The sequence below is a fragment of the Anomalospiza imberbis genome, chromosome 1 (genome assembly GCF_031753505.1).
Source record: "Anomalospiza imberbis isolate Cuckoo-Finch-1a 21T00152 chromosome 1, ASM3175350v1, whole genome shotgun sequence".
Classification (NCBI taxonomy): domain Eukaryota; kingdom Metazoa; phylum Chordata; class Aves; order Passeriformes; family Viduidae; genus Anomalospiza; species Anomalospiza imberbis.
In genome coordinates this window covers 105,244,588-105,263,989 of record NC_089681.1, presented here as the reverse complement: position 1 = coordinate 105,263,989, position 19,402 = coordinate 105,244,588, and positions in this window count along the sequence as shown.

Here is a 19,402-nt window from a genome sequence, read left to right as displayed (position 1 = left end):
ATTTTCCTGTCTGTGTAGCATTGTCAGGCCGATTTGTCTGTGGGTAGTGAGGGCAGGCTGTGTTGTTGCCCAAGGGAAGGATGTACTTTTCCCTGCAAATTACCTGATGAGGTTGTTTTTGCACACAGTTCTTAGGTTTCTAATCCTTGGTGTTTACAATGCAGTTGATGTTCCTCCACTGCCAACATCTGTTTCATGACATTACACCATTTAAGGCTCAGCAAAGGCAGTTGCTCCCTTCTCCACAACCACATCTGCCTCATCCCACATTCTGGTGAGTATTCTGTTCTCCTGGGTGGCTGGTGGGTTTGGTGGTCAGCCATCAGGATAGCCTGCTCCTCACACCAGGTTCTGCTGTGCTATTCTTCCTGAAAATGGGCTGCCCCTGCCAGCACCTTCTGGAATGGTGTGCTTCTGGAGCTTTGCTCCATGCTGTGGGTTTGCCCACCCTGCCTTCTTGTTGCCACATGGTTACTTCTCCCAGGAACTGCTCAGCTTGTTCCTCTTGGCAGCTTCCCTTGCTTCTAACTAGTCACAAGTGTTCATTGTTAGAAGTGTGTGTTATATCCCAGTAAAAATGGCACAGATCACCTTCAGGGGGTGCCAATGGGATTCCTCCCCCCACCAAGATCTAATGCCTGCTGGTGCTGGAAAAAAGCACTGTTCCCATCCTATTGGCTTGATGGAGGTTATTGGCTGTCTTTGGCTCTGGGCAGCAGAGGAATCTCAGTGAACAGAAGGCCTTCCCTTGCTGTGGTCCCAGCTGTGAGCCTGGAGAATTTGATCGGTGTATTGGGTATCCACAGCTGCCTGGGGTGTCTCTGTGTAAGCAGGAGGGCACCTGAGACCACAGGTGGGGACCCAGCAAGTGGCCTGGGGTGCCAGGCAGTGCTGCTGTGGTAGCTGCATCTTCAAATAATTCCTGCATGCTGCACCCTGTTCTCTTCCCTTGCACTGTTAAAAGGGGATGACCAGTAGAACAAAATTTTGAGCAGTATCATAAGGAACTGCTGACTGACAGAAAAACAAGTTAAAATTTTTATCCATTGCCCTCCTGGTTGAAAAAGCTCTGGTTCTGTAACATATCGCTTCTTCACTGTCATCTGGAGAGGTTTCTGAGGCAGCCAAGATGTTTGCTTTGTGCAGACAAGGCAGTTTTTTAATGAAGGCGATCATATTTCAGCTTGCCCTGGGACAGCTCGACCACATAGGTCGAGATAAAACTCATGCTTTTGCTTTACTAAGGGAATATAATTCCTCTGGCTTCTCAGATACCCCCTGCCCCAGTCTGCCTTTCACAATGAAAGGAAATGGAAAAAGCAGTCATGTCACAGTGACCAGATTTTTGTAGTGCAGCAAGATTACAGAGGGGCAAGAGGAATCCCTTGTCTGTTCTCAAGTTTTTCTCATTTGGAAACCTTAAGAATTTCTTCCTCTCCTTGGGGCACTGCTGAATTACTTCTCCTCAGATTTGACTTATCTGAGGTCCTGCAGGTGTTGAGGCAGCCCCAAGCAAAATACAGGCTGGGCAGAGGAGGAGCCCTAAGGAGAAGTATTAGGGGATGCTGACGGATGAGAAGCTGGGTGTGATCCAGCAATGTGCCTTTGCAACCCAGAAAACAAACGTTTCCTGGGCTGCATCCAAAGCAGTGTGGCCAGCAGGGAGAGGGAGAGGATTCTGGCCCTTTGCTTTGGTGAGACCCCACCTGCAGTGCTGCATCCAGCTCTGGGATGCTAGCACAGGAAGGAAATGGACCTGTTGGAGGAAGTCCAGAGGATGCCACAAAGATGGAGCACCTTTCCTGTGAAGACAGGCTGAGGGACTTGGGGATTCTCAGCCTGGAGAAGAGAAAGTTCCAGGGAGACCTTAGAGCACCTTCCAGTACCCATAAGAGAGCTGGAGAGGGACTTTTAACAAGGGCATGGAGTGATAGGACAAGGGGGAGTAATGGTTTTTAACTGACAGTAAGTTTAGATTAGGTATTAGGAAGAAATTCTTTGCTGTGAGGGTGGTGAGGCACTGGCACAGGTTGCTCAGAGAAGTAGTGGGTACCCCATCTCTGGAAGTGTTCAAGGCAGGGCTGGATGGATCTCTGAGCAACTTGGCTTAATGGAAGGTGGTCCTTCCTGTGAAAGGGGGGGTGGAGCTAGATGGGCTTTAAGTTTCCTTCCAACCCAAACCATTCTACAGTTCCTGGTGAAGAGGAAAGGTTAATTTTTATGTGCCATGCCTGAGAACTGTGTTGACAGCATTCAGGCCTTCACATGATTAGTAAAGGTCTCTAAGTACTTTGGAAAGTCACCTAAAATTGTAATTTTCCTCAGTTTTCCCTCTGGAAACAGAGATTTGTGCCTCCCTGCAGAAGCAAAATTTTCTTTACTTCCAGATGTAGGCAGGGTGATGGGGTCTTGGCAAAGTAGATGAAGCTAATTTGGCCAGCTCCAGCGAATGAGTATCAGGTCACCTGGCACGGCATGAGCTTCCTTCCGTTTCTGCTGCTGTGTTGGTGATTTTAGACCCTGCATGGAAATGGTTGAGCCCCCAGAAAACAAACATTGCAGAGTAATTTCATCATGTCTGGAAACATTACAGAAATTAAATTCAGATTAAATCAGCGTAATTCCCAAGGCTTTGCATCTCCATTCTGGTGCACTGGACCCTGGTGAGATTTCACCCCACAGATGGTGTAGCATAGTCCCTGCTGTTCCTTCCTGGCCACAGCCACTGGTCTGGCTGCTCAGCCCTGTCCCCAGTATCCCAAGTGCATCTGCAGCTGAGGCTCCCTTCCAGATCATTGTGATTAATAGATTTTCCCCCAGAGGCATTTTACTGGGGGAATAGAAATTCAGTGCTGCTGTTTCATCAGCTCTGACTGCAGAGCAACCCGGGCTCATTTTATTTCACTTCTCATAGTCTGCCAAGCTACTGTCTCACAGAAACATCAGCATTTTTATTTAATCCTGCACAAAGAATGTATGCTCTAATTCTCAACGTTACAACCGAATTCTTTGAATTGAAAATAAGGGCAGTGGTTTCACTCCTATACCTAGTGTGTGTAGGCCATACACTTATTTACAGCTCTTTGAAAATAATTCTAAAAGTCCCTTCTGTCCTTAAATTGGTTTTTGAGTGCTCAAAATTTGGCTCTCTCCAAAGGTTTGCAACTCATGCTAGGTTGACAGCAGGGAAAAAGTGGCAACTAAGTACACAGCTGGGCTCATCTGAAGGCTTTTCAGGTGATGTTTGCTTGCTGTGGTAGCCCACCTGATGTGCAAACCTGGTTACACTGAAGAGTGCAGAGAAAGGAATGTTTTGTGGTCTGTTGTGTTTGCCAGCAGTACAATGAGCACCTGAGTTACGAGCAGAAAAAAAAATAACCTATTAGTCCCTGCACAAAAATTCAGATCCCAGGAATGACTCAAACCATAGAGAACTGATGTCTGCCCTTATTTAAGCAGCAGGTGGCAACATCCTCTGCCTGATGAAATTCATCTTAGGTTTTTATGAAGGGTTTATTTTTCCTTTTTTTGGAACATGAGAAACCTCAGGCTGTGTTTTCAGCCTCTGCCTTTCTTGGGAGCACCTTGCCAGTACCTCCAAAGGAAAGTCTGCAGAAGCATAGTAGGAAAGTGTCTTGACTTTTGTGCTGTAGTTCCTGTTTAGAGAAGGTGTTTCTTCCCCTGTGGGTTGAATGGCCTTCACTGAGTGTAACTTGAAGTCAGTAATTGGAGAAATCATGCAAAGGCACACAGGAATGCCTCCATGTGTACTGACAAATGCTTTCCCTACATGGTGGCTTTAGTAGGTTTGGGAAAGATGCAGACAAAAAGATTTCCCTAAATACAAGGATGTGAGCAGGTGTGTGTTGTAGTGGCTTCTCAAATCAGCAATTGAGAAAAACATCTCCGTTTTCCTATTCCCAGCATTTCCCTGCAGAGCAGCTTCATGAGCCCCAGGACTTTCCTCATCCTGCCCTTGTTTCCCCAGCCTCCTGCTGTCTTCCCTGTGGTCATGCCCTGATTCTCCTGCTCCAGCCTCTTCTCCTGCTTCTATAGTGACTGATGTGTCTGTGGAAAAAGACCTCACTGAGCTGCCTCCTCCCCACACATCCTGCTCTTCTCCACCATCTCCCCGCTGTCCTCTCCTGCTATTACCTCATCTTTCCTCTCCTCGCTGTGCCTGCAAGAGCTGCTTGTACTGAGGGTTTTGTTGCTCGAGTGAGCAAGGAGATAATGAGGGAAAGCCACTTGGGAGTGGACTGCAGTGCTGGGCAAGCAGTGCTCAGCCCTCATGTGCTCCTGTTCATGGCTCCTCATGCGCTCCAGCTCTCCACCTTCTTTTTCCAGCTGTTGGGCACAGGGACTGCTCACCTCTCCCAAGGCTGGCTCTGGCCTGCAGGGAGAGGTCCTGAAGCTGAGATGGGAGGGTAGCAGAGCTGCAGTCCCATGTGTTTGGAATGCATCTGATTACAAGCTGGGCACTCATCGTGAATGACGTTTTAAAGCACGACTCTGTGTGTCTTGTTCACACTGCCTTTAATGAAGCAACGAGTCTCTTGTTTAAAGGGTGTTGCTGCTGCTTTCTTTCTGCTCCCACTGCTAAATCTCAGTATGCTGCTGAAGTCTTGTGTGGGCCTTAGTGAACCATTAACAAAACACTTGTAAATATGAATTCAAGCCCTAGCTTGAAATATCCTGGCACCACTCTGATATCACAGTGGTTAGGCCTGTGAGATATGGTGGCTTTATTGCAATCCTTGGAACCACAAACTCATAAGACCACCGCCCAACTCAGGCATCTTTGAACCTCAGCTTCTCAAAAAAGCTTCTGTAGACTCACTGACCTAATTCACTGTTTGTTTCTGTGTGCTTCATCCACCACCTTGCTCAGTCTCAGTCTGGTGGGATGGGGAAAGACATTTGGGGTTTATCCCTAAGTGGGGAAGGCTAAAGCTAATTTTTAAATGAAAGCTGCTTGAAGAAGCCTAAAATTATGATATTCCTGGCATAGGGGGGCCCTGAGTCCAGACCAAGTGGTTTAATTGTATGATTTCTAATGAATCAAAGAGAACTTCAGTAATTTCTTCTATATGCTGTCTTCATCTTACATCTGTGCTCTTATGAAGCATATTCAGTCTCTGCTCTCAAACTCTTCTTATTGACAGAGAATCTTGAGGGCCAGAGGTAAGGTTATATATTGTTTTAAACACAGAGGAACAAACAAATGAAGTGAGTCTATTATGGAGAAAGAAGCAGCCAGAGAATTATGTCAGATCACAAGACTGTGGTACAACAAAGATTATGTCTGTAACTGTGCAGACAGTAAAGGCAGCCCAGAAATTCCTGGAAATTGCAGAAGAGACACACATGACACTGATTTAAGAGATACTAAAATATTTCTGTCTGTAAAGACAGATGATCAGCAATAAATGCCTGGAAGCTCAGGGGATTTCATTTGATCTGGGTGAGGAGGTCAACTTATGAAGTCACAAAGTGATTGTAAGCAGTGAGGATTGCTATGGGCATTGGCAAGAGACCCGCTTCCACTTTCTATTTCACCTTCTGCTCTTGTTGTGGTTGTATTTCTGGTGTGTGATTCATACTGCTCTTTTCCATTTGCCTTAAACTTTTCCTTTTTGAAACCTCCTCTAACCATTGTTCTTCCTAAATTCCAGGTTTATATGTCTTCCTGTCTTTCCATTTACAGGGACAATCCCTAGCCACATGAAGCTAGAAAAATACAGTTGCATTGAGAAAGCATGCAAAAAAAGTGGTCTTGTGTACTTAGAAATTTAATTTTCACATTCAGAAAAGGCAGGAGCAGGTGTTAAACCTGCTCCTTCCTACTTGCTGCAAGGGCAGCACACCTGGGGCAGAACTGGCCAGGGAGCAGTGCTGTGGAAAGTCCTGGGGGTGGGACAGGAGCTGAGTGTGCGCTCCCAGCGTGCCCTGGCAGCGATGGAGAGCAGCACCTCCCAGCCCTGTGGGCAGAAGCACGGCCCATAGCTGGAGGGAAGGAGTTCTCTCCTCCACTTGGCACTTTGTTAGACCACATGTGGATACCACATTCCACATCTCACTGACACCGATGGATGTCAATGAACTACAGTGAGTTCAGGGAGGCCTCACGGTGGCTGTGCAGGTGCCCAGGAGGCTGGGAGGCATGCGAGGGCACCATCCCTGGAGGTTTTACAGCCCAGCTGGATAGAGCATACTGAGTACCTTGCTCTGAGCTTTGAGCAGGGGGTTGAAATACAGTCATGATCCTTCTGCCTGTCTTACTCTGTGCCCCTCAGGTTGCTCCAATGGAAGCGGCAAAGACAAAACCCTGAACTAAACTGGCCTGAAATCCACAGCCACACAGAGCAGCCCAAGCTGGCAAGAGCATTGCAGAATGTCAAGAAGGGACCACCTGACAGTGTTGCTTGCTGCTGCTCTGCGGTCAAAAAAAAAAAAAAAACAACAAAAAACCCCCCACAGAAAACCTAATTGCCTTCTCGTGACTGAGAAACAAGGAAATTTGATTCTGCTTAAAATGCTAATCAAGAGCAATGTCCTGTATGTCTTTATTTATGTAGGTTTATATAGAGACACTGTGTTTATATACGGGATGTAAAAAGTTGGCCCTGGTTTTGCATGGTGAATGCGAATGTCCCTCAGCAGCTGGTGTCCCCTCTGCCCATGGCCTTGTTCCGTGACTAAGTCGGTTTTTCGGAGTTCCTGCGTAGCTCTTTCGGACAATGCCTCCTTTCTGGCAGTTTCTCCCAGTTTCCCGGGAATGTTTGCTCAAGTTTGCAACTCCTCCCATGGTGCTGCAATGGCTCACAGGTGACTGACCCAGCGGCCAGCCCGGGGCAGGGCAGTGCCCTCCGAGCGGCCGTGGCTGGCACAGGGCCATGGGACGGGCGGACGCAGTCTCTCTCCTGGGAGGGAGCCCCCGAGCCCCTCGGCCAGAGGGAGAGCACAGATGTCCAGGCCCCCGCAAGCCGCATCTCGGGGTATTTATGTTCCAGTGCCTGAGTGGCGCCTGTGCTTAATCCCCACAGAGAGGCAGCTACAGGGCCAGATGTTACAACTCCACTGACCTAATTCGGGATCCGGCCGCTGGCGCATCTCCCAGCATCCCGGAGCAGCAGCTGCAGAGCAGGAGCAATCACCGCAGGTTCAGGCGCTGCAGGGCACCTTGTCCCGGGGCACCGCTGTTGCACCCTTGGATGTGCCGCCGGCAGCATCTTGGCTGCGCTGCCAGCTGTGCCCAGTGCCGGAGGACGGGCACACGCCTTAGTTTTCAGCGCCCTGAGCCGATTTGCTGCGCGCCGTGAAAGGATGGATGGCGTGCTGGGTTTTCATTGAAGGCTGATTTCCCAGAGGAGGGATTTCTGTCAGGGATATTAACTCCCTGCTGGTTCAGGCTGAGTGCTTTGAGTGGCTCTCGCTGATGTCTTAAAAATAGAGATACCCTCATTAACATATCCCAAAGACAGAAACGGTTCTTGTTCTTTAGCAAAATATGCAGTCATCCTTGCATCAAGCATCATCCTTCCTGCCAGAGCCTTGCTGGCCTTTGGCTTTGTCCAAATGAGAGTCAGGAGGCTCCATCCTTTTCCTCAGGATCATTGCTTTGTCAAAGAAGGGTTTGGGCCGATTGAAACCTCAGGGGTTTTCACAGACCTTGGCTTTATTTTGATGCCTCTCAAGAAAGCCAATTCTGTTCCCCCACATATCAGTCTGAACGAACTAGCATCCAGCAAGGGCTGGGCAATGCCTACCAAGGAATAGGTGTGCAGAGAGACCCTCACAGAACCACAGAATCATCATCAAGGTTGGAAGAGACACTTAGGATCATCCAGTCCATGTGTCCACCCAGCACTGCCACTGTAACACCTAACTCACATCATCCAGAGCCAGATCCAGATGCCCTCTAAACACCTCAGGGATGGTGACTCCACCACTCACCTGGGCAGCCTGTTTCAATGCCTGACCACCCCAACAGTGACTTTTTTTTTTTCTAATCTGACTCTCCCGTCTCATCCTAAGGCCATTCCCTCTTGCCTTCTCACTTCAGGCCCGGTAGAAGAGATCGGCCCGGCCCTCACCTGGCCACAGCCTCCTTTCAGGTGCTTGGAGAGAGCGATGAGGTGTCCCCAGAGCCTCCTACTCTTGAGACTAAAGAAGCCCAGCTCCCTCAGCTATTCCTCACAGACATGATTTCTAAACCTTTCAGAGCCTTGTTGCCCTCCCTGGACACACTCCAGCCCCTCGGTATCCTTTTTAAAGTGCGAGGCCCAGAAATGGACACGGCGCTCAAGGTGTGGCCTCACCAGTGCTGAGTACAGGTGGCGATCACTGCCCTGGTCCTGCCAGCCTCACTATTCCGATTTTTCTGTGAGGAATTAGCCTTGCAAGGACCCTTGCAATACATGACTTTCTTTGTCACACCAAGGGCAGCAGCATGGGCACAGGGAGGCTGGATTTGGAGGGTTTGGGGCTCTGAGTGCTGGCTGAGGTCTGACCCCCTGCTTCTCATTTGCTGTTTTATTGGCCAGCTCTGCATCTGGAGGGGTCCATAAGAGCCCAGCTCTGGGTATAGGAGGTCGGGCATGTATGGGAAAGACTCTGCACAGCAGGAGAGCTGGGCCAGTTTCAAATACTGTATCTGAATAAAACCCCACACAATTTTGCACTGTTTTTGTCCTTAATTCAAATTTGCTGTTCCTAATCTTCTTTGATGTTGTTTACAGAAGCACTGGGGGAGGATTTCAAGCACACTGCTGTGCCTCTGACCCCAAAGACTAAACCCCATGGGGAACTGGAGTGGTTGGTTCAGCTGCAGGGTCCCGGGCTGCTGGGAGCTGGAAGTTGGCAATCCTGGCAGCGGGCCCAGCTGCTGGTCCTGGCTCACAGCAGCCACCAGTGACTGGCTCACACTGCAGAGGCACCTGCAGCTGTCCTGCCTGGAATGCTGAGGGAGGAAGGTAAAAATACCTCCTCAGTCACATGCTTGCGAGATTCTTGGATGGAAGATGCTAAAAACAGCACAATGGTTTTAGGCATGTTGGGTTTCTTGGCAATGCTGTCAGCAATTATTCTTCCTCCTGGCTTTGCACTGAAATGGAGGTGTGGGGGATTAGGGCTGGAAGAAAGCAGTGCTGCCCTGGGGTTGCGTGCTGTAGGATGCATGGGTGGAGCAGCCTTTTCCCAGCTTTCTTTCTGCCTTAATACGTCCTGGCAGAAGACCTTCATGGCCAAAAGGAGGATGCCCTGAAATCCATAGGGTAGCTGGAGCAGAACAGAGGCAGAGCTGAACCATCCCATACTGGTTTAGAACATCACAGGGGAAAAGGCATTGTAATGGTCAGACATGGGCTGAACAGATTTGCCCCATGCATGGCAAAGGGAAATTCTCAAGGACATAACATAATGGGGGAAAAGCTGGGGCTTTTCTCTACATCCTGGCAAACCCTGACTCTGGCTGCTCAGAGCCCTGCAGCTGGGCTTCCCCACAGTCTAAATGCAAGCAGATTTGGAAGGCGTGGAGCCAGATAAGCCCTGAAGAAGCTGGGTTGAGGTGAGACCCCAGTGGCTGGGACGTGGGCAAGAGGTGCCTCTTGACAGTGTTGCCCCACACCAGTGATGGCTGTTGAACCCCTGCTGTAGCCTCTTCCCAGGCTTGACAGGGAGCATGGAGCAGTGAGAAGTATTGGAAGGTTGAGCTATTAGTAGGCAGCTTCTCATCAACTCCTGGAAGAGGAGTGTGTCCCTCTTCCTAGCCAGCAGGGCTGCAGCCAAGGGAATAATGTGGTGAATGCCATTTTCTTGGCAACTCTGAATGCTGAGTTACTACCTCAGGGAGGAAACAGCCTGTGAAAAATGTCTTTGAAAACCAATTGCTAGATAATCACTGGGTGAAGCAAGATGCAGCTTGAGTCACCTGCCTTTGGGCTAAGTACCAGAGCTGCTTTCCACTGCTCATCCTCACCCAGCAGGTGCACAGCTCCCCTTCCAATGAGCTGGGGACATAGCTGGCACTGCTGTGGGATGTCCACCTCCCAGCAGTGCTGCTTCTGCTCTCCATCACCTCCTCAGGAGCCCAGCTTCCTGCTCCTCATGAAGGAAAATGGCCTCTTTGCCCAGCAGAGACAGCTGAGATACCCGTCATGGATGAGAACACCACAACCTTGCTCTGTGCTTAGATATGGGGTTTCTCAGCAGTGCTGGCCCTGGTTATCTTGACTAGCATGCATGGACAGGGGAAGCCAAATAGCTTTAAAAACACATCTACAGACTGTGCAATGTCAGCTGGCTGCTGTCTTGGAACAGCTGCTACGGAAAGTTGCCCATCCCAGCTCTCACAGTGCAGGAATGAGCCTGGTGGATGGAAGTCACAGGAAGGAATAGTAAATCAGGAACCAGCACCCTTCCCATCTATTTTTAGCAGCAGTATCCAGTGGTGTTTACAGGAATTTCCTCCTCTTCCTCTGTGTTCCTGTTGACTTCCTTCTCACTGATGTTACAGCTTCAGTCAGCGTGACCTACAAGCAGATGCAAAGCACTCAACAAGTCCTTGCCTGGCCATGGGGAGGTGTGGGATGAGAGGTTCTGTCATGGTTACTGGTGTGGGATGCTTCCATGTTTTATATGCCCATCCTTAGCCCAAATGGCTTAATCCTCGATGATGCTTTCCTTAAGTCAGACATTGCTGAGAGTTCAAATCATCCCTCTGGAACTGTAAATGTTCCCAAGTCTCTGTCTCCACCTGCCTGTTAGAGGGAGCGGGCCAAAGCAGTGCTGGTGGCAGGAGCTGCTCATGCACTGGCCCTCAGTCACTGGTGGCAGGTGCTACAGGGGATGCTTCATGAAGATGTTCTCTCCAGGCAGAAGTGGAAAAGCAATTGCAATTTTATGATGTGTTGGGCCCTGCTGGGCGTCAGGCTGATCTAAATCATGCAACTTCAATGTGTTGCTATAATTTAGCAGTGCAGCCTGTTTAATTAGCCCACCTGCTCAGCAGTGGGAAAGAGATGGCATTCACAAGCCTTGTACTTCACCTTTCTGGGCTCAACAAAGCCTTTGCACTCAAGAGCTGGCAGGGAGCACACCAGGCAGCAGGATGATGCTCCTGCTTTCCCTATGCTGGTAGGCAATAGCCAGCCTTGCCTTCCCCCTCTACCAGCCCTTTCTGCTTCCCCTCTCCCTTTCTGGCAGGGCTGAGAAAACTCACGTACACCCATGCCTGGCACAACAAGACATTCAAATCCCTCCTCAACCCATGCAGTAGGGCAGCCAGGCTCCCAGCCTAGCACACAGATCAGATCTTTCAGAGTATCACGATGTCAATCATGATTTGCCATTTTACCATCTACCTGGTTTTACTGATCAGGTAACACAGGCTGACCTTGCCTCCTGATGGGCTTTGCTCTAGGGGCTACAGAGGGACTAGACAGACTTAGGGCACAGAGAAACCCAGCCCCATTCCATCCTGATGGGGCCAGGGTGTTCTCCTGCTGCTTTCTGGCTCAGTACATCCATCCTCTCCTGGCAGAGAGACCCCAGCACCTTCCTGTAGTGGTAATAGTGAGTTACTGCTAATTTCCTTTAGCTGGGCTTAATCCCCAGCAGCTGCCAGCTGTGGGGCCAAGTAATATAGGGACCTGAGGGCCGTTTGCCAAGTAAGGAGTTTGAGGTTGTTTTGTTGCTGTGGATGTGTTTCTGGTTTGCTCCATATTGTACCAGGGACCTCAGAAGACATTTCAGTATCTGAGAGCAGGGATGGCAGGTAAATCATGCTCCAGAGAAGAAAGAAAAGTAAGGTTTTAAACAAAGCATACTGTTTCCCATTTTTGTTTCCTGTAGATTAAACCCTAAAATTTTAGGTGCTCATGTTCTTTTTGTAAGTGCTTATTTGTGAAATATTTGGGCTGTAAGCTGTTGTGTTAGAGTTCCTCTCACAGCAGGGTTTACCTTCTAAATATACCTGTGGGTTGTTATCGCTGCATTGGAAACCAAAAAAGAAGAAGATTATGAAGTCTGGTGGTAAATTGGAGTGGTGAGGGTTAAGGTTTTAAATCCCTCCTGTTGTGGGTTAGCTGGCACATGGCTTAGAAGGGTTTGTCTGGGCAGGTATTGGGAGGAAGGGCAGGATGGTGTGGTGAGATGTTTTGTGGCTCACCTGGAAACCATTTCAGAAATATGTAAAGGGTGACAATTTTCTGCATGCAAAAGGGGCTGAAAATAATTTTTCAGAAAGTAGCCTTGGGAGATGTATGGAGCCCCAGGAATGCAGTTTAACTGGAGGAGGACTTGAAGACTACAGCACTCCTGAGTGAGGGGTGTGCAAGAGCTGTGTACCTGGGTGCTTAATTCTGTGCAGCTGAACTCAGGAAGCCACTGCTTCACCTGAATCTGGCCCAGCTGATTCATGCAGCTGTGCAAACTCTTGGTGGCCTTCTGGCCTCTGGAGACTTCATTATTCCCCTCTTTATTTCCTTCCTCACATTAAACCAGTAAAAGAACAGCTTCCAGCATAGTAGTTTGAATGGTGAAGGGTGGGTGAGATTTTGGGGTGAAATTCTCTTACTGGTTTGAGCCTTTGAACACAAGCAGTTGTGCTGGAGTAGATGGCTGTGACTCTTTGACTACCAAAGTTTTCATTTGCTGCTTGTGCACAGCTTCTAGACTCTGGCTTGGGGTGATGGTTTTAAGCTGCTTTTGGAACAGCAACAGCTACCAGCTGCTTGGGTGTTGTACAGAGGGGGAAAAAAAGAATGCCTCTTTCCCAATCTTCATGGAAAGAAAAAGGAGCAGCAGCTTCTCGATTCAAACATTGCAATGGCAAAGCTTGGTGCTGCAGTAGGCAAAGCTCATGTGCCTGTCCATGGGGAACAAGGGCACATACACGTTGTTTCATACAGCTTGGAGATGCTGGCCAGGTTACTGACCCTTTCCTTCAAGAGGTTTGGGATCACTGTATGGAAAGTTGCTTCTGATTTAAGGACAAGGGACTTTGAAAGACCCCATGCTGAGGTGAGTCACTTCCTAGCTTGAGAGGGTGATGAAATGAGCTGCCCTCAAATCTGCTCAGGGAGACTCTGGTCGAACCTTACCACACCTGCTGTGCCCATGGGACTTCTGCTGCCCTGCTCCCCACAAACACGTGCAGGGCTACAGGGGACCTTGCACCTGTTGTTAGGAGCAATAACACAAAATCAGTTCCCGCTCCAAAAGGTATTGTCTGGGCAAGAACCAGAGTCTTTCCACATCTGCCCTGCTCACTGGCTCCTGGCATATTGTTGCCTCTCTCACAAGCGAGCTGCACAGCCTTGCTTTTCAGAAAACACTGGTGTTTTGTAATTTTTTTGGCAACTGGGACAAGTTCTTTGCAACTATCTGAACTTTGCATTTGTTTAAGCAATTTACTGCCGTGCCGCTCAGAAGGGTCATTTGTTCAAAGCTGAATAGCTGCGGGGTTGGAGAATAAACATCAGTCTCCCCACTTTTGCCTCCACAGGGTATTGGCCAGCTGTGGGTGATGCAAGAGGAGCTTAGCTTCACCCTGTTTAATGAGTCAATGAACTCTGTATCTCTCCTGACATATGGGGTGACTTCTAAAAAGAAAGCTCATCTCCCTGGCCTGCCCATTCCCCAGGCATCAGGAACTGTGCCTCCATGCCCACCCTGCAGCAATGGGGCAGAGAATTTGGCCTCGTGGTGCCAGGGAAGGACAAGGTTTTGTGGTTGTGACCTGTCTCCAGAGACACTGTAACAGTTGGGCGCGTTTATCCTAAATAAAGCTGCTTTAGAGATGGTGACAAAGAGCACCATTGGGCACTTGCAGGCAGGAGAGGCTTGTGCCAGAACCATGACTGGAGGATCTCTCTCCTTGTTCCCTAGCTGAGACTGATTCCTTCTGGGTCTTGTGGCTCTCCTTGTCTCACTCAGCAGCCTTTAAAATCTGGAGGAAATCTCTCTAATCTCATCCTCCAGGACAGAAATAAAACCTCTGCCAGGCATGTAGGGATACTCAGGTCAGGGCTTTTTCTGAGACACAGGGTGAGAGACCAAATAAAACATCTTTGTCCATGCAATGGAAATGTCCAACAGGTGGGTGTTTACTCTTTATAGATGTATAATGTTGCTGAGAGCTCTTGCTACTTCCTAGAGGTCAGGCAGCTTTAGGACTGGTGAGGTGTTGTCCTGCTGTCCTTCTGTTTCACCCCAAAAAGAGTACAACAGCATCTCTCAGAGCACACAGTCAAGGCTTCTGTTTGCTTCCAGTTTATAACTAGCCAAGCCCTGATGATGATGACTTCTGGGCTTAAAAGAAAAGGGATCCACCTGAAACTGGCAGGCTCTGCTGGGCAGCCATCCACACAGCTTTGCTGGTGCAGTACAACTTGTTGGCTGACAAGAGGTGTTTGCCAGGTTGGCAGCCCCTGTGCACCCCAGCCACACTGCAGAGCCCAAACTGGGAGTTATGCTCCACGGCTGAAAAGTGAGACACTACCTGCCCTGAGCACTGCCAGGCTGCTCAAATGATTTGCATGACAAGAGGATGTTGGGCTTCCCAAAATTATCTTCAGTGCAGCTCTATGGTTTCGTTTCCTTGTGGTGGCTGCTTTCTCAGATGCCTACACTTCCACGTGAATGTGAACACATCTCCTGCTGCAGCAGCGAGTGCCCCAGCAGCCTGGGCTCTTGAGGCCTGGAGACAGACCTCTGGCTTTTGTTGGAGCAAGCCAAAATTTCTGCTTTGCACTGTGCCAGGTGGCACTGCTCCCCCGTCCTGTTCAGGGACCCAAAACCTGCAGTGCACAGCAGGGGAGAAACAAACCCAAAGCCTGTACAGCCCTCCTGGCTGGCCATGACTCTTTGCTCACAGCTTCCTTTTGGGTTCATGAAGCAGTGGAATGGCAGCAACTTTGCAGGCACCTCTTTGTACCATCTGAAGTGTTGTGGCTTATGTGTTTTTAGGTTTTCCACATGGTCCAACACAAAAGCAGGGGCAAAACTTCCTTAAGGAAGTGTCAAAACAGGACAGAAGCAGCACAGGCCCCTTTGTTCCCTGGAAGTGCCTGTGATGGGCAAAGAATAACTTGGGAGATGTTGCTGGCTCCTGTGGGATGGCCTTGACAGACCTGGGGTATGCACAGATCTCCCCATGCCACCAGTGGCAGGATCAGAGCCTCCACCATGACTTGGGGCTGGTGGACTTCGTGGAAAGAGTCCAAACCACTGGCTGGGTGGGAGCTCAGGCTGTGCTGAGTCTTGCTGGGGCAAGAAGGAAGCGACGTGAACGCTCACCTCACTGAAAGCCCCAGAAAAAGTCCCGGATTTTTTTCTAGCAAGACTGAAACCCTAACATGCACAGCACAGCCCCAGCCTGGCTCATTGCCCAGCACTGAACTGGCAGGGGAGCCCCTATTCCCCGGATCATCCCTCCATGCAGTGAGGGTCCTGCAAGTGAGTCCAGCCAGCTTTCCTGCTGTCTCCATAGCATATGCATGTACCTCCATGCATTTAACATTTAACTCCAGACCTTCAGCCTCCCACATGCCAAGAACAGGACCACAGATGAGGTACCCTTGGCTTTGCCAAAGAAAGGATGTTCTGCTCTTGCATGCGGTAAGCTGGGGTTTCTGTTCCAGCCTTGACAGGGCTGGTGACTCGTGAGCCTGCTTTGAAAACTATGACTGGATTAGCAACAATAGGCTAGTTGTTGTTCTCCTCTGTCCTTTGTGCCTCATTTACCAATTTATTGCCTGATCTGAGGCTTTCTCTTTATTCCCACCAAGACCTTTGTTCCTGTGTTCCTGGCTTGTCTTTTCCTTGACAAATCTCATTTACTTGTTGCACTCATGTTGATTCACATCATACCCTCAGTCATTCCAGACAAAACTGAATTTGGGGGCTTCTAAAAACCTTTCTAGGAAAGGAGAGAGGGAGCTGGAGCGCACCTGTCTACCTCCAGCCCCATGCAGGGACACGCACACACCCCCAGGCAGTCCTGGCAGGGAGTGTGGGGGATGTATGGGGCAATGCACTGGCAGGGCTGTCAGCAAGGCTGCTTTGGTTGTGTGGGGTTTAGTAGCAGCCATCACCAGGCTTGCTGTGCTGAGGAAAACTTGCTATTTTTGCTTCCACCTGCTGCCCTTGTCACCTCCTCTGTGGCCGTGGTGGTGAAGTGAACTGTCATTTCATCCTTCACCTTTTTCTGTGTGTAAGGATATGGCAAACCCAAGCTATGGTGTTATTTGGGAAGAGGAATGAGGCATTTCTCAAGGGAGTATTGCAGCCCCTCTTCATGAGCAGAGCTGCTTGTGTCCAGCCAGCATCATGGTGTGGTTTACTACTTCTGCAGAGTAGGAAAGGGAACAGCATCCCAAAGTGCTGCTTCAGAGAGGAAAAGCTTGAATGATTTTAAGAGAATATAAAAGAAGTTAAGTGCAATGATTCAGCTGGGGGGTCTGGTTCCTGCAGAGACAGCAGCAAAAGCCGGCCTATGCTGTCCCGTCTCTCCAGGACCGAAGATTCCAGGTGTTGGGCCTTGTTCCCCATCCGTGGCTGAGGTAGGGAGCATGGAGATGGTTGGTCAAGCCATCATTAGCACCCCAGAGCTTGTCAGGGATGTCCTTCCCACCTCCGACATAACCACATTTGAGGTACCCTACAGTGAACACAGAGCTGGTGCTCTTGCAGTACCTCTTGCAGGGAGGTTGTTGTCCTTGGTCTGGAGCATTGCCAGTGCTCAGCTGCAGCTGATGAAGGAACTGTTAGGGAGATAAATGTGCCATTTGGTGACTGGCCAGAGTATTATTTACCATTTATGCAGGGAAAGCCCAGCCCTGCACAAGGTGGTGCATGACTGGCATAACCAAAAGTGCAGGGACAGCCAGACCCAAAAGACAGAGCTGCTGGCTTTGCCTTAGGAGGTTTCTTTCTGAGCACAGCTGGCAGAGCTGGGACAGCTTGTGCTTCCCAACAGACTGGATCAGAAGCAGTGAGATGCTGGATTTGCAAACATGATGCAGGGAAGCAAAGGCCCTTCTGAGCTGACTTAAAGATATGAGAGAAGCCAGATGCCTGTGGCAAGGTTTAGCAAGATTATGTTTCAGGAGTCTTTATTTCAAAAAATGTATGCTGTCTGAGAAATAAGCTAGGAACTCACCAGACCTACCTGCATTGTCGCTGCTACTACGGTGATCCTCCAGAGTTACTAGCTGTGTGTAGTTCTGCAGCAGCAGAGCTCAGAGGTGCTGCAGCACAGAGGAGTATCTCACAGATGGGAAAGCTGAAGCAAGCAGCAGTGCTGGTGCTCAAGGGCCACTAAACTTGTGCCTCCTGTGTCTCTCTACTCCGCTGGGTGGGCTCCTCTGCTGGCTGCTGCTCTAGAGCCAGAGCAGCTGTTGCCTGTCATGGGAGCAAGGGAGTGCAGTTGGGTATTGATGTTTCTTAATTAACAGGATTGTCTGAGTTTCTTTGCTGGCATCAAAATGTATTCCTTACATAGCTGTGCTCTCTGCATTGCAAAATGGACATTGCTGCTATTTTTATATGTGTTTTCCCAACTGTTTTTCATTTTTCTGTGCATCTGTTCCTTGCATGATCTTGCAGGGTAGCCAGGAGTGAAGATGAAGTAAGAAAAGAGAAAACTCTGCAGTTTCTCATTTGGGCAGCCATCTGGAGGCTTTCTCAAAATACTAAGAACCCCCTGAAACTTTGATCTTTTTGCAGTGTTTATGCTGGGCATCCCCCAAAATGGCATCTTCTTAAATCACAGCTTTGAAACATGAAGGCCAAGCTGTGGTAGTTGGCAGAGACAGCAGGCACAGTAACCAGTACCAGCCTCCCTCCAGAGCCCCTCTGCTTCTCCCACTTTCTCCTTGCTCTTCTCCACTAACTTCTGCAGGGTGGCGTGGAGGCAGGCAGAATTGGATGGGATCCATTTAATATTTTTTCCTTGCTCAGGGTGACTCTCTGAAGTGACAATTTGCTCCTGGAAAAAGGAAGAGCTTGCAATGCAAGGCCTTTCTGGCCATGCACCAGGTCCCTGTCCCATACCCCTGCATGGATAGAACTGGGCTTTTGCTGGGCACAAGGTGCAAAGCCCACAGGTTGCTGCTTGTGAGGAAAAGCAGCCCCAGCAAGGCTGTGCTACCTCTTTTTGGACAGAATGGCAAAACACAGATGCCTTCTCCCTCCCTCTCTGTTATTTTTCCATTGTGAGGCATTTAGGTAACAAACAGTATATATGGTATTCCTTCAGTGTGGTGGTGTTTTGTGGCTGGCAGATCTTGACCCCTTAGATGTGTGAGTGAATTGAGCTGTTCCTCATTCTGTGCAAGCATTTGCCAGACAAATGTTTTTGTCTCAGGCTGCCTTCAGGTATAGGGCATACCGAGGTGACCTCAGTAGCTGATGGAGAAATGTTCCTACTGAACATGATTCCTGCTCAAAATCACATTCTGGTCTATTTTCTCTACAGAAATTATAATCTTTAATAAATATAATGATTAAAACCAATCTAACAAGAATGATTAAATAATTTTCTTGGTATAAAACTGCATGGCAAGAAAGGCTGAAGAAGCTGTAGGTGGAGATACAGGTTGTATGGCAGTAAACTCTGAAAACTGTAGAGTGCAGGGAAGTTTTGTTTCTAGGCACTAGCGATGACAGCTGGAGAGAAAGTGCTGGACTTTCTCTGCAATTCTGTCACCCTCTGACATCTGGTGGGGAAGCTATTTCTTCATTCTGTGTTGTTATGCAGGCTTGGACTTCCAACTTAATTCAGAGTGAGTAGGAAACCTAGACAAAATGCTGAAAGGTGCCTTAGCATAACCCCCATCTCAGGTGAGCTCAGAGATGGACTTTCTCTCCCTGCTCTGCTTGCTGGGGTTTTTTTTTTTTGCACTCCCTGTGCGCAGAACACTGTTATGAAGCATGCTCAGATTGCTTTCTCCCCTTGTCCCTTCAGAACTGTGCACTAAGACTGGCTTGTTCCCTTAAGACAAAAGGACAAAGGAACTAAATTTCCTCAGCCACAGACCATGTATACTGTCTGTCAAACTCAGCTTTTCCCTTGCTGGTATTTCTGGTGCTGGGTTTGGGCTGGTTCACAAGCCAAAGCTTCGATCTAGGCTTTGGTCCCAGAGGAATTCAGCAGTTTAACGACTCCCTGTCTTGGAGGAAGGGAATAAATCCCATCCTCTGAGTGCCATGCTGTGCACGGCTCCCCATATTTGGGGTGTTAAGGCAGGAGAATAGCCTGTTTTTAACCTCAAGGAAAGAGTTTGGAAAGCACAAACCATTGGCAGGTTCCAGTCAGGTGGGTAACTCCAGCTGACCTTTCTGGAGACAGTATTGGGCCAGTGCCCAGCAGTTTTGAAAAATCCCACTCCTTTAAAAC